The 22,545-nt window shown below is 35.0% G+C and overlaps 1 protein-coding gene across 1 annotated transcript in view; it reads left to right on the top strand.

Annotated features, from left to right (window-relative positions):
- The window catches only part of tty (tweety), a 107,277-nt gene that overhangs the window by 36,771 nt on the left and 47,961 nt on the right, over positions 1–22,545 (top strand). The window contains exon 2 of the mRNA XM_068775997.1: positions 2,775–2,799. The gene's annotated coding sequence lies outside the window, so the exon portion shown is untranslated. The remainder of the gene's footprint in view (positions 1–2,774; positions 2,800–22,545) is intronic.

Below are 22,545 nucleotides of genomic sequence, written 5' to 3'. Positions count from 1 at the left end.
TTTATAATCATTATTTAATACACCACTCCATCGATCGGAACTGACGTTATGTTGATGTTAACACTTTAAACACTAGCCCAATAACTATTTAATCTTATGTTAAAAACACTTGCACGTGTAATAGTTCGAACATATATATAAAAAAATTATAAAACTTTGGAAATCCGCAATTGGTATGAGCTTTTTCCAGTTCTATTCATCTTTTTAATTCTTCGCCATTACATTCCTTTTTTGCTGTTTTTAATTCGTCGTTTAACTTCTGCTTATCCTGATTGAAGTGCGTTGTTTTATCTGGAGTTCCTGGAATTTTTTTTCTGCACCAAATTAATGTAGTTACGATTTTTATATTTAAAATTTTTGTGAAGTAATAGCCTGGGTTATAATCACCTAATTGTCTTTATGAAGTTTGTTTGTGTTGTATTATTTTATCTGAAATAAATAATCTATTTGCAAGCCAATGTTTATGAAACGACGTCAATAAGCCAGGTGTCGGTTGCAGATTGTAACCGCACAGGCCACACACGTGGAAAAGCAAATCGATATCAAATCGTCGTCAGCGCTGCAGTTGAATAAAAAATGCATGCGCCACTCTGTGCTGCGTCTTATTATTTGAGTGTTTATTACATTCAACGTGTCCACACACTCGAGATTCGGCTCTACACTATTTTTGCGGGCATATATTGATAATTCAAATTGGTTTAAAAAAATTCTTCGTCCCTCGTAAAATAGATTCACAACCTGCAAATATTGACTACCCGTTTTGAAAATAAATATCTCAGACTCGAGAAGAACAGGCGAAACAAACGTAGCCGTATTATTTTAGAATAATATAAAACTATGTATTTAATTAATATTGAGTTATCCATTATATATCTTTTGTCATCAGCAGTTTTATCTAGATTTTCAAAAATGTATTTTTCTTCATATTGATCGCGACTGGGTAGAAAGGTCTAGATTAGACCGAATAGTCTTAATTGCAGGCCCGGTAATAATTATCGTAATTAAAGATTACCTTATGTATATGCTATTGATAATTCACACGTCTAAATATGATAGTTGTCAAATTTCTTTCAGAGATTTGATCACTTCTCCTTTATGTATGTTATCTGTGGTGATATGTTAAATTTTAAATAAAGAACAAGATAGCAATTGAAATCCACGTCTTCTGGTTCTCTTAGTTATTAAAGTAGCAATTTTTCTTAGTGATCCTACGAAATCTCTCGGAGTATCTCCCAATAATATTAATTTGCCCTTTCTTTCTATAAGTACAAGTACTGATTCTAAAGTCTGATTATATCCTAAAGAAAAGATATTTTTTCAGCAAAAATATAAATATTTTATTTAAACTTCAATACGAACGAAATGCAGAATAATTAAAAAAAATATTTATGTAAACGTTCTGCTGCTTTGGCTGTGTTCAGAGAATCTTATTATTCTGTTGGCATTCAATATAAAATGGGACATTTTCTTTTGTGTTTTATTATAAGAGCGGACGTATTGAAAGAAAATTGAGGATAGCTAAATGCTTAGTATTAAAAATTTAATAAAATTCCGCAAAACATTATTGGACTTACGTCTACAAAATTCAAAACGAAAATTAAAAGTAAATTGACGGAAAAGGTTTATTATTATATTACAATAAACGAATATTTAAATGAGTTTATTAATATGAGAGAAAATATGTTATTGATATACCGATACCGTCAATTACACATGTCGTAATTGGCGTCGGTGTTACAAGATTTTACGACGTCAAAGTCGTAACGAGATCAGACACAATTTGAGGACCGTCGCTGTTTGATTTGATTCGCACAAGATGGACGAAAATATTTTGTTCTTTGGTTGTTTTTTTTTTTAACAGCTGCACATTTGAATTAATTTATTATTGTAAATACATTATGAACATCTTTACTTTTGATTGTATAATTATATTTATAGATATCTTTTTAACCTGGAAAGAACTTAGGACTGGCCAGATACTTTTAGTATTATTAAAAACAAAAATCAAAATTTGAAAACAGAACTTATTATCTTTTCACGTGTATTATATCTTTTTATTGCGCTCTGTTTGCCTTTTGTTTTGGAAAAATTACATTAAGAACATCCACGCTGTTAGAGTCCTCTTGCATCACGACAACGCCTTAGCAATCTCTGCCTAGATGTAAATATCATCTGTTTTCGCTTGCTATTCGCCGCGGATATGTATTAAAATTTACTTCTAATAAAATTGATTGTACTGAAGTATTAGCAAAGATATTTATGTATAAATGCCTCAAGCAAATCATTTTGTTTCACGCCGTCATTGCATTTACAGAGATAATCTACTCGTAATTTGTAATTATATTTCGTTGAAATCAATTTCTGCATCTTTTCTTATGAAACCGTTATATGTATTATACCTTATTTATTATAAGTTATAAGTATTATATATTATATACATATGTATGCATGTATGTATGTTTATATATATATATATGTATGTTTTGTACACATTAACTATTATTTATACTTCTACATTTTTCAATCTATGGTTGCCTGTAAGAGATTGCCTCGTGTGATAAGACCGCCTATTGTACTTTTTTGTTTATTATTATGAAACTATTTGAATATTTCGTAGAGTGTACAATTAAGAATATTAAAAAAATAAAGTAAAAGTGTTATAAGAGAAAACTTAAATGCCATCAGTCATCTAGTATACAGTTAATCAGATTTTAATATATGTATGATTATAAAGTAAATAAATAATAATAACACATATTGTTTCTTTGTTACAGGGTCATGCGCTGTGCCCGTTTTGTGGTAAGTGTCAATAAAATATTTATTACTTGTTATAAAGCTATGACTCGGATTGATCATACATTGATGTTAAATGTACACTGACATCTAATCCGGTAAAATAGTAGTATATATGTGTGCCTACTCCTTCGTGTCTCTCATCTCCATCTAAAGGTTGACTGGTAGAGGTCGCCTCGTGCGATAAGGCCTCTTGTATCTGTATATAAATTGTTTCTTTTTTTCCTCTATTTCTTGTCCAAGGTGTACAAAAAAGTGTTAATAAATAAATAAGTTTGGAATGTAACGTAAGAGCATGCGTGAAGAGGAACGTCAGATTGTGCGAGCGGTAGGTGAGAGAGAGGGAAATAGAGAGAGAGAGAAAGGGAGAGAGAGAGGAAGAGAGATAGAGAGGGGGAGAGAGAGAAAGAGAGAGAGAGAGACGACGGTTGAACGACGAAGGAGTGTGCGGAGTTTTGATTAGGATTCTTTCTTTAAATAAATGTTTGTGACCTGACGAAAGACTTTGAAGTTCAATCCCTGCATCCCGATTATCACATAAATATGTAGCGACCTGAGCTGAGGCTCTCTCGGAAGTCCTCAGGCTTCGGTACCTAGCTAATAGAGGTCCAGCGGGGCTTCGCACAGAAGATCGCGAGGACCCACAGGACCGCGTCCCTGCACTCGGCCCTTATAGTTGCCGGGTTGCTTCCTCTGGACCTTCGGGTCCAAGAAGCAGCCCACTTATTTGAGATAAGAAAGGGTCATTCCTGGCAGGTGGTAGGGGACCGAGACCTGGAGGTACCGGTCAGCTACCTGAGACTACCACACCCGTCTGGTCAAGTTGGTGTGGAGTTCTCCTGTCTGGGGGAAAGTGCGGAGGAAGTCCGACTTGCCACCGCGGCTGTCGATCTGGTAATTTATACCGACGGCAGCCGCATAGAGGATAAGGTGAGTGCGGCGTTCTGCGTCATGCGGAACGCCGCAGAGTTATACACAAAGAAACTCAAGGTGGGCAACTTCTGCACCGTATACCAGGCAGAGCTGCTGGCTCTAGCTGAGGCAACAGGGTACGCGGCCGGCGAGTCAGCGCAAGTCAGCGCCATTCTGAGCGACTCGCGTTCCGCCCTCGAAACTGTCGCAAGATCGGACACCCTCCATCCCTTAGCGTTAAGAGTGAAGGAGAGAATGTGATGAAAGTGAGAGAAAAAGGGAAGGATGTTAGGTTATATTGGGTGAAAGCGCACGCGGGGATGGAGGGGAACGAGAGGGCGGACCAGCTGGCCAAGGAGGCGGCCCTGAAGAGTAAGAGACGACCTGAGTACGAGAGACGCCCCGTTTCATTCGTCAAGCGACAACTGAGACTGGAGTCGCTCGACGAATGGAACAGGAGGTATGTGGAAGGTATGACGGCTTCCGTAACGAGGATGTTTTTCCCGGACGCCGCCTCAGCTTACCGCGTGCTCCGCAGCATCGAGGTGGACGCGGTCTCGGCCCAGCTCTTCACGGGGCACGGGGGGTTCTCTGAATACCTTCATAGGTTTAAGCTCAAGGAGGACCCCTCGTGCTTCTGTGAACCGGGCGTGGACCAGACCGTGATCCACCTTGGGGCCCGGTGTCCCGCATTCGGGGGACTCCGGTACGATTTCGAGTGCCGGTCTGGGGTTCAAATCAGGGAGGAGTCAATAGCCTCCCTGATAGGCGGAAAACAAACAAGAGATGAGTTCCTCGATTATTGTAAGACAGTCATAAACCAAACAGTAAACAGAAATAAAAGCTAGGTATAAAACAAAAGAAAATAAAACAAAAGTGATGTAAAATAAATAATTAATTGTAAAGAAAAATAAAATGTGATAAATGTACCTAGAAACTAAGAATTGTAAAAAATATAAGAGGGCGAAAGAATGAGGAAAATAGAGCATAAGAGTACGAAAGAATAGAAATGTAGCATGATAGATAGAAAAGAATGGAAGATAATAAGAAGAATAAGAGAAGAGTATAAAAATAAAAGTTAATGTGAAAAAATATATTGTACAAAAGGTCCCTGTCCCAAAATCAGATAGGGGTACGAGAGGCCCCCAATAGCGAGGGTCATTAAAAAAAAAAATAGAGGTCGCAGGCTAGGCGCAAAAAAACATCGACCTAAGTTATATCTGAGAAGCGAAGTAGAAGTAGGTGATTGAATATTTAATACAATTTAGTACACATAGACATATATTCTTAGCATCCCACGGGTTTATCGTGTAGGTGCCGGGTCCGTAGCGTTGTTGAGAGGAACCGAGTCCGGTGCTCGGAGGTGATGACCCGCGCAGCATGTTTTCATCACCTTATTCGATTAGACTCTCCTACGTAACCAAACTTTAACTTACTGATATTTCATAAATTACTTTTCACATGCTTAAGCATTCCTATAGTATATCATCATCTATAATATGATGAATACGAATAACCAAGTTTATGTTAAGTAGAAATTTTGTTTAAAATATGAGTACTATGATATTGCAGATAAAACAGTTTACTGGCAAAGAGTTTTGATTTAATCTCGTCTGATCGTCTGAAGGGAAAATATATTTATATGAAAGCGGTAACACAAATTGCTTCCGAAGTAATTTCTTTTAACGTCTCAGCGTTGTTAATTAGCGTGAATAATATATTATACAAATTGCTGCTAGGATAATATATAATGCTTTTAAAGGCACTTCCTTCCAAACGATGCGCTTCCGTTTCCTCTTCACGTTGTGAGCTGTAGTTATGTATTCGGATGTCAAACGTATCATTTATCAACATAGTTGTCAAGGATGGTGGCATTACTGCAGTATACAGGATGAATAATTATAGATAAAGTTGTTTCAAAGTAGTAGTTTTTGCACATATTTCTAATCAACATACATACAGTGATAACTATGAATTATGTTATATTAAGTCAACAACTGACTTTACAAAGCCTACAGGGATACGGATAGTAAACAACAATTATAATTTAATATCTAATTTTTCGGATTTTGAGAACGCTATTTCTTATGACAATGTAATTACGTTATTTATTGTTTATGAATCCATACAGATTTTGATACATCCTGTACCTTACATTTATCGACAGAAAGGAACTATACATACATCCATTTAAAGTTTGAACAGTTATAACAGTTCGCCCTATATTTATAAATTGTAAATGTGTCAGTACGAAAGTTTTGTCTTTGGTAATCGTGGTTTGAAATAAAAAAAATACTGATATCGATATTAAAATTTAGTGGTCAAAAGACAAAAGTCAATAGTACCAAAGTCCTATCCCACGGCGAAGTTCAATTAGTAGAAGTTTGGCAATTTTGATTTCTCCCAAATGCGGCCCAAGGTCGCGGCGCGGTGCAACACCGGCCGGTCGTTGACCCACCACATGCGCACAGCTGATACGCGTCAATTCTTACCAGATTACTAACGTCATATTAGAGCAGTGATTCCCAAAGTGGTCTATATCGACCCCTAGGGGTCTATAACAACCTGCAAGGGGAAATGAACATGGGGGTCCACGATATTGGATCTCAACACATACACTGATAGTACCTATTTACTTATATCATACTATCTTATAATATCAAAATATTTACATTATTTATAAAAGTACGTATGAAGTAAAAAATTATCTTTATTTAAAGTTACGTATATTTTATATAACAGATACAAAATTTTATTTAAGGTAGTTTTAATTTAAATTCAAGTAATAAATGTATAAATTAACATGTGTTTTTACTTTAAGTTTTTAACACTAAACTTCACGACAGTTAGAAATTTACAGGAAATCAATATCAGATAAGTAGGGGTCTACCCAAAACAAAAAAGTTTGGGTAACTCTGTACTAGAGCATGGATGCACAGACCGCGCCCGGTCGAATACTGGTGGCCCTCCGACAGCAAAAATAATACTCTCGTACATTCGAAAAATATTAAATTCTATTCCAGAATAATACCAAAAAAAATTAGCCAAATATAAAAAAGATTGTAAGCACTATGCAGTGCCACGCTTCAAATTAATAAATTCTTTTTCAATTTTAATAAATTATCATCAATTCTTTATTGTCTTCAATTACCTAAACTTCTGGCGGCCGGCCCGCCATCAGTTCACGATTTGCCCGAGTGGCCCCTAGTCTTAATAAGTATGTGCAACCATGTACTAGAGCAAGACTGACGAAACCATTGCTTCCCTATCGTGTATATCCGGCTTTATTTTCTATATTTTATTATTGGTCTTTAATTATCGTTATAATCGTAATGACATGTGACAACATAAGAATAAGATTAATATAAAAATAGCAGAAGCGTTTTCTTTGCTCCGTAGAAATGTTAATAGAAAAGGTAAAGAAAAAATTCATCAAATAATTGTGTTCAGCTAAGGAATAAGCAAGTAAATATGAATTACTTGTCTATAGTGGTAGTTGGCAGTGCACTTCGCTCATGCGAGTGGTGACCACGGGCTGGTAAATGCGACGTGGGTACGCCCCTTACTAGGTCGACCCATGTCATATCATCATCAGCGTAAAACCGGTCATCGTTGCGATCTTCGGGGCAGGCCTATGCCATGCAGTGGGCTTCCATGAAACAAGAAGCAAGTAAAGATAATAAATCCGACAATGACGTATCAACAACTATTACATACAAAAAAACAAATATTAGTATATTTCGCCATACTAATATTTGTCTTACTTTATATATTACATAGAATATACAGCTACTTGGTGCCTCTTTTGTTTCTGGTTGTCTAAAGAAAGGTTGTCTCGAGTGATAAAATTGTCTGTTGTACTTTTTATATTATTACAACTCTTGTTTTTCTTTTTGTTACGAGAGTAATAAAGAGTATTAGATAATATAAAGTATTTAATGTAAAAGATAAAAGTTTGCAGCGGAAGTGATTTCTATCTAAAGCCGTCGCACGCCCACGCGGCTCCGAGAGCACGGGATCGGTGGAACTGTAATATCTTAAGCTGTCCGTCGAAGCGAATAAACTTTATAAAGTCGACGCCTTGTTCTGATCACAGTTGTAAAACTCTGTCCTGAGAGGAATATTGTTTTAATTTTTAAAAGAATTTTGTTTGATTTTTTCGATTAAGATTATTTTTATTAAATAGTTTATTTTTAATAAATTACTATAGTAATCATCATCATAAACACATCACAATATTCTCTCTTGAAATCTTTATTTCCAATGAGAAAACGATTGGAAGCCGTATGCATCCAACGTCTTGCGTTGACGGTAAGAAGGTCGACAGTCCTTTACCCTTTCCTTACCGCAGTCCGATCTGCCGAATTGACGCTACTGAACCGGGCATGTGCGCCGCAAAGTGTGCGCATTGTATGGCGCTAAACTGATGTTGGAATTTTCTCGTTTATGTATTTAAAGATTTTACTGATATATTAATCAAAAATGGAAGTTAGGATAATTGTTAGTAGTTTATTTGGCTGTAATAAATCTTAAAACAGGGATCTATATAAGCTCACATTACAAGGTGGATGCCGGATAACTCCGGCGCTGATACATACGGGTCGTCCAGTAGACGCCGGATAACTCCGGCGCTGGTAACGAAAGGGTTAAGTAATACCTGTCAGCAATCTTCTTACAAAGTATTGTACACGTGGTCATTTCATCATCATCACCACTTCAACTGATAGATGCGCATTGTAATACATGGCCTTTTCTTCCATAGCGTAGAATTCCAACTGCATTGTTGTTAGGCTGGAAGATCATAGATGGTCTAGACTCTGGAGCTAACGTTACTGTACGACTATGTCTAAATATATAACTGTGAAACCCAAAAGTATTTTTTTGGACTTGCTGTCCAAGTTTTGCAGATACTGCGGTAACGAGGCAGAGAATGCTGATGACTCTTAGCTTAAAATTTCTTTTAAGATAGCGAAGTGAGAGGGCATTCTGACGGTGTTTTAGGTTGGGCAGAAGTATATTACAATTTTATCGGAATGAGAGGCCGGCTGGCTCTGTGATCATTAAGGCGTATGTGCTTCGGAGTGACTAGGTTTTAGAACCTCTCGAGAAATTCTCTGCTTTGGCAGTCACTTGTTGATAATACCCGTTTAGGACTTTTTTTCCGACTCAAACACGACCGAGGTGGCCGAACCTTGTTAGGTTGGAATTACAAAGCTAATATTACTATTACTGCGGAAAGAGTTAAGCTCTGGAAAGAATTCCAGCGAAGGTTCTATTTAGAATGATCAGGAGTGCTGTGCCTATATACGAACTGATCCGAGTCCGTCGCTCTAGGTCGGTTGATTTTCGAACGGCTGTCAATGCGCATGCGTTTTTTATCTTTTACTTTCCATGTTTCGGAATCGTATAGGGCCAGTCTTTGTTACTTTTAAAATGACCTTATTCGTGTTCATCACGTATCGTGTTAAAAAATATGTGATATGGTCGCCCTCACGGAGAACGATCTTTATTATAAACTGTAAATCAAAATTTGTCCGTCGAATCAAAGAATTGAATATGTATGTAAAAATAATTTGAAATGAATATTTTTATTGAATATTAACTAGAATGTTATAACTTAATTTACTAATTTTAATTATTAATGAATCTGAATTGATCTTATTCTGTATTAAATATGATAAAACGTCCAATTTAAATTAAATATTCAACAAAGTCCAATTAAAATTATTTTAATGTGAAATATTTAAATAAAATCGTTTCGCGATTTACGTCAAATTGGCTAATTTGGTAATATTATAACATTTTACGACACGAGCCAAGGCTTCTCAGGGAACCCTGTGCAACCACCTGTGCCTGTTCTCCTTTATCCTGCCAAATCTGCAAATGGAATAATAGGGCAATGAAGATCATCCGTCACAAAAAATGCTTAACCAAGCAAAATAGACAATGTATAAAAATTGTCGTATATATATCCGCAATTGAGTGATCCTGCAACATATATATAAAAATATTGCACACAAAAATTAACTACGCTAATTATAAATAGAGTAGTATCCGTGTGCATGTGCACATCTGTTATCTGTGTTTTAGTAAAAAAATTAAAGCCTTCATTTAAACAGAGTTTTTGGCTTAGAGGCTTAGAGTATAGTCAGAAATGAGACGTTCAAGTATCGAGACGCTGCGAATTTAAAACTGCCTCGAAACGCAATGACTCGAGCATGCGAGTGCAACAGCGATCAATTGCAAGTCGGGTGTGATGTGCGCCACGCTATTTAAGCTATTGATATACTGGTTAACATGTAACATGTATAAAAAAGAAAAAAGTAATTTTTATGTCGTATACATATAAATAAAAATTTATTTTCTGAATGACTAAGTTGTTTTTTTAATATTTTACCAAAAAATAAGCATTGGTTTTTTAGACTGCAAGCGTTTAAATTTCTGATCATACAATTGATAATGTTCCAAAGTACTTGGTAAGAAAACAATTACAAATCACGTGATCACTTTATTGCTTTTAAACTCATCATTCATTATCATTATTTTAGCCGTAGAATGGTCATCAGTAGTGAACGTCCAATTTCCTCTCCAATACATTTTCAATAACAATGGATAGAAGTGTATTGCATCTACCTTTTTCTAACGAACTTAACAAGGTTCGCTACGCTTGATGGTCCGTGGTTTTAACTTTAAAACCTTAAGGCACCAGCGGCCATCTGTTCTACAAGTTATGTGGATTGCCCATTGACATTTCAACTTGCAAATACGTTGCCCTATTTTGGATACTTGCTCCGGATATTCTCAATCTTGATTCAATCTCGTAGAGCTATCTTGTGATTAAATTTTGTCTTTTTCATTTCAATCAGGCGTTACCTCGCGGAAGTCCATCCTAAGTAAGAAAGGATCAGTGCCAACGCCAGACTCTGTGTTTGGCACTAATCGGTGTAACATTACTCCCTCCTGAAGATGCCCCGTGGAGGGGTGAAGCACGTGTTGAGTAATTTGGCGGTGGCGGTTGTGTGATTCGCATTGTTTGCCGCATACGCATTTATCAGCGGGCTGGCAGGCGGTGCACTTTATTGCACGACTACTACTGCATGTGCGGAAGTGGCTAAATATTGGTCCTTTTCTTATTTATTTAAAGAAGGAATCCTAATCAAAACTCCGCACACTTCGTCGTTCAACCGTCGTCTCTATCTCTATCTCTCTCTTTCTCTCTTTCTCTCTCTCTCTCTCTCTCTTCCTACCTCTCTTTCTCTCTCTCTCACCTAACCAAAAATAGTTGGATGCTTTAAATAGGACGGTTAAAAATTTCTGAACGTTCTGAGCTTCCTTAGATTAATTACAGGGAACGCTCGAAGTGGGATACACCGGGAATGCCTTAATACACACAAATTATCGCCCACGCGAACTCATCCGCCCACGAATTTTCCACGGAAATGGTTTCTGTGAGAATTATGTTGACATTTAAAATTAGATTTACGTGAACCAGGTATAAACAAAATTGAAATCTTTAAATGACTTTTTTATCCTTTAAATTATTTATTGATATATTCACTATGTAAAATTAGACTTACTTTAAACTTAATCTTAAAGTAATAAGACAGAATAAAGGACACTGTGTTTATAGACAAGTACATAAGTAATCTAAGACCTTTGGAAAAAGTTGAAGGTAGTTTTTGTCAACGGATTGTTAACGAATCGTGCACCTATGATTCGTAGCAACTTGACGAAGGTTGTATAGAAAGACTGGACCTACAAGAGTTGTACACTTGAAGAAGAATGTGACTAAATGACGTGTAAAATCCTTCTTCTTCGCTTTTTTCAAAATTTTCAGTCATGTTGATGGTTTTTCCAATCTTTCATAGAATGATACGCGTAGGTTTCTAGTTTCGTTTTTCTGCAATGAATGAGCTAGATCACTCCATGGAGTGTTACTCAAGTGATAAGAGTTCTGCGGTCTGAACCTAGGCTGTCTTAACCTTTAGTAGCCTGATTTACGAAAGTGATTTTTTTTAATATTACTGTGTTTGCTTGAGGGTCTAGATGAAGGGAAAAAAATTTTTTTTTGAGTTTCGTTGGAAAGAATATTATACAACAGTAAAATACGTACAGCCAAATTATAAAAAAAACTAATAGTAATGTGAACATTCGGTTTAAAAATTGAAACTCATCAAAATTGAAACTCTAGGTTATTAAGGGTTAAGTTTGGTAATAGCTTAGTTACTAATTACAAAGTCCAGGAGATGCTTTTAGCTCCCTGCCATCTCAAAAATCTCAAATTCGTAAAATCTGTAAACAATACAGACAAGCAGTTCGTTAAAAGAATATCCTCACTTTTAAAGCGTTTTTTAGTCAATTTAAAGTTGCGAGTCATTTTCGTATTAAGTTTACACTGAGGCGTATTTATTTGATATACTGGCGACGGGCTCATGTTCGCACTTAACCTCGTTTGTGAAAAGTTTCCAGCTGACGCCGCCACCGCTTGAAGAGATTTCGCTTCTTTGGCCTGTTCCGCTAATGATGTCGGCCAACGTCTTGCTACAGAAATAACGCCTCACAATATTCACACCTAACGTTCATCGTAACCTTAAAACTTTTATAAGTTTAAATTTAGATATTTTTAATTTTACCAAAATTTTTAAAATTACTGTAACATAACATTAAATGAACGTATGTGTGATATATCCCGCGATGTTTTGTTCGATTGTTGCTTTAGGCAGCTTGATACGAAAGGTCAAGTTTCTTTAACGCGATAACGAAACCTTCGTTTATTGGATTAATTCGAAATTTAATTTTAAATTAAAATGTGACCGTGTTCCTAAAGCAGCCGTATTATGAAAGGTCTTGCGTATAATTGAATTTTATATTTAAGGCTCTCTTGAATTTATTTAATATTTTGTACGGTACTTACTTACGGTTATATTTTTTTATTATATTAACGTTTCGAAACTTTTTGATTTTATTATCGTAATTATAGCAATAGTAAAAGTAATTTATAATTTCTGTCGAAATGTCAAAGTTCATTTTTCTTTTTTACATTAAATTGCATAGTCACTCCATTCTTCTCAGTGTTTTAAGATTAATAAGAGGATGTTATTAATTAATTATTATAAGGGAGAGTTTGGGAAGAGGAATTTCCCTCGAGTGTTTTTCTGTAAACACCATATAGAATGTTTGAATTAAAATTTTCAAAAAAGGATCTAGATCCGCAGTAGTGAGGGCTACGATGTAAGGAGTAGGAATAATTAATAGTAATTACTATTAATTTTTACTCCCTGCTTCAGTTTTTAATGTAAGTGACATAATTGTAAATGAATGTATTAGACATATTGTTATGCTTTTTACAATTTGATTAAGGTGACTGTATAGGCATCTCTAAATATTAAATTTTTGTTATTTTTTTAATGTATACAAAGCAAAATTTTAATGGTCATGTGCAGTGGTAAAGGACTGAGAATGCGATCGTAGGTTGCAGGTTCGATTTCGTGATACAGCCTTATATAATTCACGTGTGATGAATTTTTGTAAACAAGTTTCCAGAGGATGAACAGCAGCGTACCATAATACCACACTACGATCGCCAATCAGACTACCAAGCGTGATCATCCAGACGTCCAGAAGTGGTGGACATAGTCCTGCTGAATAATGCTTATGAAACAGGATTTTGTTATGAAAATCCTTTGCAGCACTTATGCGGTAGTGCAGAGGAAAAAAATCCTACTTTAAGTATCGTTAGTGTTTCCTAAAAAGAGTGTTGCATCCGCTTAAAGAACATTAAGGTCAAAAGGGAAGAAGTATGTTGGTATGAATCCGTGTAAATAAGAAATAAATTTAAGTGTTGCCAAGTGCGAAATTAAAATATGACTTCATAAACTATGGTTTGTTTTTCATGTTTTCGTTAAAGCACGAAGAAGGCTCTTATGGAATGCTAGAAAATGGTGGAAACGCTTTTCTCATTAAACTCGTTAAAATTAAAACATCTGATCACTTTAAAACACTTACGGCAACCGAAACCATTATATAGGTTATAAAAAAGTTATTTTTAAGGAATATTGGACTGAGACTGGGTGATATTTTTTATATTCTGAACTGAGGTATCGCAGCGGTGAAAACTCATACTTTCGAAAGTAAGTCGCGAGATACAAAATGTAATTCACACTTTGTGCATTAATTATGAAGCCTCTATGCCTTGCAATGGTCGTCTATGGACGGATACGACGACGATATTTTGTAGGTAATATTTGTTCATTACTATTCATTATTTACATCAAATTATTTTTTTTTTCTATTGGACTGCGACTACCTAATAACCTTTCACGCGATATATGGCTGATAGGACAGTATGGACTATAATAAAATACCTATTTAATATAATCAGGCGTTACCTTGCGGAAGTCCATCCTAAGTAAGAAAAGGACCAATATTAGTGCCAAACACAGAGTGAACTCAGTGTGTCACTCTGTGTTTGGCACTAATCGGTGTAACATAACTCCTGAAGATGCCCCGTGGAGGGGTGAAACACGTGTTGAGTGATTTGGCGGTGGCAGTTGTGTGATTCGCATTGTTTGCCGCATACGCATTTATCATCGGGCTGGCGGGCGGTGCACATTGTTGCACGACTACTACTGCATGTGCGGAAGTGGCTGAATATTGGTCCTTTACTTACTTAATAAAATACCTATTATAAACCGTATCGAGTTGTTTAACGTATTAAATATTTCAATCATAATTTGATATTACAATATAAGCTATTATATAATAAATGTGCAATATAGAAATTCTACATATATCATGTATAAACGTCCACATGTACGATCTCGTTAAATGGACTTAGTACAATGACCTTTTTCAGCCGACCCGTCTATAACCGAACGAAACAAAGAGCTCGAACTGACAGCGCTATTTGTCACCTGTCACCTGTCACGGGCGCACGCGATCAGCGGCGAAGTCCTGTCGAACAATTTCTAACACATTAAGCTGACGCACCTTACTGTTCGTCAATCAGCTGTTAATCTGCAGTAATAATCTGAAATCCCATGTCTGCATCCTTATTTAACCGAAAATGTTCAATCTAGACAGTAACAAAACATAGGTGGATAAAACATTGTAGTTATTAAAAAAGATTCATTGATATTAAAAAAAAATTAAATAAATCCGTGATAAAATTGATGTACACGAGAAAATAATTAAACCAATTAAAACTGTGATACTGTACTAGAAATGGATAACTAAAGTATTTGAGGATGTACGAAAGGAATGGAATGATTGAGAAAGAAAGATGGAATTGTAGAATGATAGAAGAAGGAAAAAAAGATTTTGTGTACTATGGAAGACGAGAAGGAAAATGAAAATTCAAGTGAAAAAATTATTAGGATATACAAAACCCTGTTTCGAATTAAATAGGCGGAGAGATCCCCAACAGCGGGGGCCATAAAAAAAAGTTCAATCGGCTATAAAAATATAGAGGCGACTTTATTAACTATTTAATAGAAAAATAATAAAAAGAATTATTTTTGAAATATCTATCTGTACAAAGGTAGATTTTTGCGTTCGTTTTACGGGATTTTTTTTGTAATGCAAATGTTTTCAACCTAATACTACTGCATCTGCCAACACAAAAAATTTAAATTTAATTCAACGACAGCATGAATAATTACTAATTAATCTTATATTGGAAAAACAAATTATCATATACCGTATGATTAGTAAGAAACGAAAAGCTTTGAGGGGGTGTATGTATAGCATATTTGCTGTCAATTTATGAAGGGCACACGCTGTCAAATAACAATCGTTTCAGATATAATAGATAGAGTAATGGTAATGTTTTCAAAAATTCTTTCGAAAAAATAAATTAATGGAACCTATTTTACAGTGATCACTTTATACATACGTTTTATACGTTCATCACTTTGAAGGTTTTAACCTCTATTCAATCATCCTGTATATAGTACACACTATTTAATAACACAAACGATGTATTTTAAAATTTATAACTTTTTAGACAAGACTTTACGAAATGGAAATATAAATAACAGATTCTCGTTTCATTATTAACTCCGATAGAGTTCATACGACCGGCGCATGTCGTATTTTTGGCCATAAGCCTCTGGATAATCGAATTTGCCTGGGGTAACCAGGCTACGTGCTATTCACAAAGAGATTTATATTTTTATATAATATACTATGATCCTCTGTGCACATTTTTATAATAACATTTGCTGAGGCAGACATAAAATATTTTTTGGTTTAATTTTCTGTGCACGATGTATTTTCTTTTTTTATTTTAGGGGAGGAAGGAAGGGATCTTCTGTATAGACACAAGATATCCTTTTCACAAGGTTGTGTGGAATTCTTACACATTAACACTTTCTCGATGTTCGTTCTTCGTACCTTTATGGGACCGGGGCATCACGAGTCCACATTGCATTGCTGCTCTTCTAGGGATCTCTTTGATAGGAAGACCCCGATTCTCAATACCCGAGAACGTAACGTTGTTTTAGTGGCCTCTTCCTCAGGCAGGGGATATTTTAGCCGTATTGGAATGAATCCTTTATCAAAGTATTGTAAATAAGATCTAGTCTACTACTATTAACGTACTTGATATGTATGTTGAAAAAGCTTTACTGGAACATTTCATTGTGAAATAATGGTTTAACAACTAAGAACCGAATGTTCGTCATTGGTCAGGTCATGTTTGTAAACGTTAATCTTTTAAAAATGACTGTCAATGGAACATAAACAGGTGCATTACTCGTTTACATGACTTGAGCCGCGCCGCTGAATTCGTTATCTCTAGTGGTTCGTTAGGCGGGCTACGCAAAACGCACGCCGCCCAGCACTCTTAGTGTGCGTCCATAGTACGAGCCTAGCGCGGTTGCGACGACGGGCGCGAAGTATCAAACATATGAAACGCGCCTTTGCGTCCATATTGTAGTGACTAAGGCGGAAGCCTAGTGCGACGGGACTGGGCGAGACAGCGCGCCTAAGTTTCAAACCCTTCTGTCCGCGCGTTTTGGCCCCACTACGGGCCTAGTCAGCGAGCGACCCAAAGCGCGGGTGGCGGGGGTAACAAACCAATTCAGTCTTGTCGCTCGGCGTATGCGCGTCTGTTTGTTTTGTTTGTCGTAAAATGGCGATAGATACTGAATCTTTTATATGTGCAATTCAATCTAAACCACCGATTTGGCAAAGCAAACATCCATATTTTACTTAGTATGTAGTCAAAGGTTGACATGGGCATTCGAGTATACTGAAAGAATTTTGTAGGGTATAATCTCAATTCTTCATATAAGTTAACAAATTCACCAGTTATTGCTCTTTTTTTATTTATTTCGTGCACACCATCTCTAGTGTTCAACACCTCCCATCTCAGAATCGGACTGTCTAGTAAAAATAGCAAATCCTCGTCCATAATAGTTTACAACACCTGATGTACGACAAACCGCTACAAGAGCTCGCGCCTTTACTGTGGCCACCGCACGCCACCGCTCGCCGCGCCCGCCTAGGCTCCAGTCACCGCGCTTTCAGTGTGGACGCACACTTACAACTCGCAGCTTAAGCTTACAACCTAAACTGACAGTAAAAGCGTTGGCGTTGCGCTTAATATATTCTAAACTCATTTGAATTGAAGAGCTCAAATTCAAAATATCTTTATTTCGTTAGACATTGACGTGCATTTTTGAATCGATTCTTTTAACATTATTTAACAAGCTTCCACCAGCTCGAAATGCTGATCTGTTGAGAAAAGCCGGCCGGGAACTCAAAAGTTGCTCTTTTTAACAAAATTTAGCAATGTCGATACATTATGATATCAGTTATGTGAATGAGTCAACATACGAAGTTCTACACCATTCGATCAAATAAAAAGTCTTGAGTGCTATGATAAGACTTATTTAATAATAAACTTTTAATTTTATATTTAAAACTAAGAAAAACGGAAGGTCTGCGATATCTTGTGGAACTTTATTACGAATTTTATGCCTTACGAGTTTATTTTTTTTTTGTATATATATCACTTTTTTTTACTTTTCTTTTATTTTATTAAAATTCGGTTTGCTGTATTTACTTCGATGGTAGTATTAATTATTTTCACTTTTTAATTTATATTTTTTAGTTTGGTGTTTTATCCTTGTTAAAGACGTGTCAGCCTCATTTCGTTCAATTATAAAATGTAAATCGTATATGTTTAATTTAAATCTATTCAGGGAAATTTTTGACCTGTTTTTATTATTAGTTGTTTTTTTATATTTTCTACTCACAAAATAATAGTTTTACTGTCTGATAATAAAAAAGGAACAAAATTTTTCTCTTCTTAAATATTTAAATCCATTATAACATATTTTATTCCCTGATATTTTAATTTAAAGTAATTAACGAAATTATGAAACGTTGTCTTTCGTTTATGCTTTGCACAAACATGCGTTCTTTTGAATTTTTGGTCTTAATACATGTTAGTTTGATCACGATTTAATGTCACAGCATGTTTAGTTGGAATGTTATGTAATTAATAAGGCAAGCGACCCTGCGACCTATCTATCACCAGCTATCCTTTACCAATAGACCACACCATCATTACTGGTATCAGACGAAATATTTGACGACATTTTTAGTCAAAAGTATTTTCAATATAACGCCATTGCTGTAAGTGAAAATATTTGATTATACGGGCGCTAGATAACCTACTTTAACGACCTTTTGGGTTTGTTTAAATTGATAATATTATGTGGCTTGCCCGCAGAGTGTAGAATATATAGACGACATATATTAGGTAGACCGGAAAGTAATGTCTCTGTCGACATAATTTACAGAAAAATCGATTGATTTTTACCAATCTGGCATTGAAAATTTGTGTACTAGATGGCAAAAGGTTGTTAACAAATGATTGGAAATAAATACTTGTTTAAAGTATAGTCGTGTGAATTTACCTTAAGAAAGCGACATTATTTTCCTGTCTCCCCTAATATATAGTGATCTTATCTATGTGCATAGTAATATTGGATATAAGAAAGAAAACCACACACAGGCCAGGATTATAAACAAAAATGAGCTTTTATATGTTTCTCTATGCTTAGTAGTAACTTTTTTGTGAGCTGTATTTTTATATAATAAAAAAATATATATTTTTATATAAATAAAATATAATAAAAATAATCATTTTATAAATTTAAATAGTTTAAATAAAAAAAAAATTGACCGAAAATTTGGTTATCTGTGTAAATAAAAATGTATTGCTGAATGTAATGTTAAGCGTAAAAGTTGTGAACGGATTTTAATTCCTTATATATTTTAAAAGCATTCATCTGACTCTCTCTGAAGTTCTCTAATAAAGAAAAAAAAATTAACTTTCTTTTATTGTACGAACTGTCACTGTCAAAAAACGAAAATGGCGTATTAATATTATATTTGATATTGCTTCAAGTTGGTTGGTTTCTTTTGAGTAATGATAAAACCTGGTCATCTACATTTTGATATCACAACGGAGTATTGGAGTCTTAACGCCAAGTACAAAACAGCTTCTCAAACTTACACTTTCACTTTTTATATTAAATATAAATAAAACTGTGACATTACTTCGGGGTCAGTTGTTTTTAAATGCCACACCGTTCCCTTGTAGACTCAATCGATGAGTCATGTCGATCTTTAAGTCGAGGACGTAAAGAATTATTGCGTTACACGCGCGCTGATAAAAATCTACTTCATTATTTTTTGTTGCAACAACTCGGGTGTGGTGCCGTTTAGAGGTTCATCCTTTTTATACCAATCATGACTTCGCGTAAGTTGATTTATCTAAGCCAGGGGTGCCAAATTCGATCAATATTTTCAAAACGAAACACGCATATATTATTAATTATTAATTTCTATAAATGTTTATTAATTTCTTTGATCAATGATTGTTTTGCGGGCCGTCCAAAGTTAATTATAGTTTATTTGTCCTAAATTAGCTTTTTAGTTTAACACCTCTGATTTAAACAATACGCCTTGGTTGTTACAATGTGATGCCAGCAGGGTTTTTGAACACGATATCATATTTAACTGTGTTTGTGATTGATAAGCTTTAACTTAGTAGAAGATTGATTTTAAAGTTCGGAGAGGCTTCGCAGATTGTGGCAAACCCGAGTTAACACGCAATTAGGTGATACTATATGTATATGGTGGTATTTGAAGAGCGTTTATAAAAAGCTTTTTCTAAGGTTCTTTTTTGGGACCTTTCGTGCTCCCCCCGCCATGTGTAAGTTAGGACATCATTTAAAAAAGTATATAATATGTTTTTTTGTTATTCCCACTCTCCTCTTTTGTCCTTCTTAAGATCTTTTATTCATTCCTTTGTTGTCCTTCTCACTCCCTTCGATTCCTTTCCATACCTTATTACCCATTATATATCGCCTCTCTTTCTTCGCCTTCTCTTCAAAAAACTTAATTTTACAATTTTTATATTTATCCTTTACTACTATAGTATTAGGAGCTATTACCGCTAGGCATAACTGTCGATTTGGATCTCTGCTGCCAATAATAGAGAATACGGTGAGAATATTTAAATTTAAAAAGACTTCAATAAATGTGTCTCCAATTTTCGTATAAAACGTGAAGAACTTTTGCCCCGATCCATAAAATTTCTCGAACGTTCTTAGCGTAAAAATACATTTAATAATCAAATTATTTGGGTCATTGAAAGCTAGAACTTTGTATAAACATATATTGCAGAGAATATGTAGTTTCCTTAGCTGAAGCTCTTAATTTGAACAAAGTTGCAACGAAAATTTAACGACTTGAACTTGAGTAGGATAAATATTGCATTCGTATAATATTTTAATGTGTTTTTAATTTGGTTCTAATATTTTAATAATAATAAGGCTTTAGAATGTCCATTGTTGGATATAAAACTCCTCTATAGATTTAATTTGATCGATAACAAGCGGCTTGAGTCCACTTCAGTATTTTTAAACCTTTTATGTGCGATGCTCCAACTAAGCCTTTCTGAAATTCTTACGCCGCCCTATGTAACATATTTTTTATATTGAAACGAAGGGGTTAACCTCGTGTCGAGTCCACTTTCGAATTGCCGTCCTATGGGGCATGGGCCGCACTTTGGGAAACACTGGTCTACTTTGTAGGGATGGGTATTTCTAAACCTTATGCTTCCAGCGGTTTCACTATAACTTGGCAATATAATGGGATGCCTTACTTTCTCTCGTTTATAAAACTACTCATTAATGAGGTGATACATTTACAGAGAAATAATGCAAAACAATGTTTGAATAAAAGGGGAAAGTCTACTTCAAAGATACATTGTAACTCTATGACGCAGTAAAGCCAGCGCGATTCATGTTTTGATATTGGCCACGCATTTGCACAGTGATACGCTCACAATCGTACATAGATCGCCTATAACATTATTACAAATGATATCTTAACATGGATATGCCTGTTCATATATGACGGCAATTTTTTACTCCTTTACTATTGATTCATACGCTTGTACTGACACTATATCTCTATTACCAAGGTAGTCTATGGGTTATGGATTATAAATTTAAAAGCCTTAAATGGGGGAAAGTTTAGATCGTTTTCAGCAAAAAGCTTTAAACCTTTTTGCTGACGAACGCGTATTTTTAATCATCTTGTAAAATGAACTCGGAAACTATTGAAATTCGACAGCAATCGATATTTGATAAAGCAATTTATTTGACATTTGTAAATGGCCTATTGTGTAGACGATAAATTTATTTTCCCTGTTACCACGTAATATTTGTAAAGGGGATGTCCCGTAAAACGACAATTTCGTTGCATGAAACAAAGTCATTTGGTTGGTCAATACAAAGCAAGTATATTTCGTAGAAACATTGCATCTGTCCGCGAGCCGTCGCATGAATGCGACCAAAACAACAATGGAGCAGAGACCGAGATCGGAAACTCGTTTACGTTGATTTTTACAATTACGTACCGGCTGTGAATTTACTGTAATTACTCAAGATATTTATATAGGCTGTTGTAAAATTAAATAGTTAAGAAATAAGTGGCAGACTTTACGATGGGTTTTTACATTTCTTTACACATTATAGTGTCTTTTTTTGTGTGTTATCATGTATCTATCATTCTAGCCTATGAATACACACATATACATTTATATATATATATATATATGCATAAGAATATTAATAAATATAAGAAAGATATTTTAATATATAAAGTAAATATTATAAATAAATATTACGCTGTTGTACATTTTCCTATGCTTCATAGAAGTTGTACCTTCTTTGCAGGCAATTGTGTTCGCTCTTACAAAAGAATCCAGTGTAATGCTTCTGAATTATATATTTAAAAAGTTATATACATAAAGTGCTTCTTACTATGTAAAGGACTTCTGAGTGATAATGAAGTTTTGGAATGAATTGCTCTACCTGTGTATTAAGTAACAAAAATAAAAATAAAAGTATACACAAATAAACCAGGACTTCTCAGATGAAAGCAATGTGTATATATTTATATAAGAATGTTCGTATATGTATGTGTGTATAGTAATGCATATATTTGTATGTATATATGCGTTACTAATATTGTATGTATACACATATGTGCAGATATATGTACGAGTGTACTATACTCTGAAATATGTAGTGTATTTTAATTTATTTTTTATTATTAACTCCCTAAACTGCCGCCTCCTACATGTCTCATCTCCATCCAAAAGTTATATGGTTGTGATTGCCCCGCGATAAGACCTTATTTATATACCATATTTATTTTAATTCTTATCCTTGTATTATGTTACATTTCCTCGTTCATTTAGAGGTTTGGTGTATAGTAAAGTGTAAATAAATAAAGCGTGATTTGAAACTC

Source organism: Battus philenor, unplaced genomic scaffold, assembly GCF_028537555.1.
Source record: "Battus philenor isolate CCGP_79_NKW_IND1 unplaced genomic scaffold, ilBatPhil1.0.hap1 SCAF_9, whole genome shotgun sequence".
NCBI lineage: Eukaryota > Metazoa > Arthropoda > Insecta > Lepidoptera > Papilionidae > Battus > Battus philenor.
The sequence above is the reverse complement of the archived record's forward strand: the minus strand, read 5'-3'. Positions and strand labels throughout refer to the sequence as shown.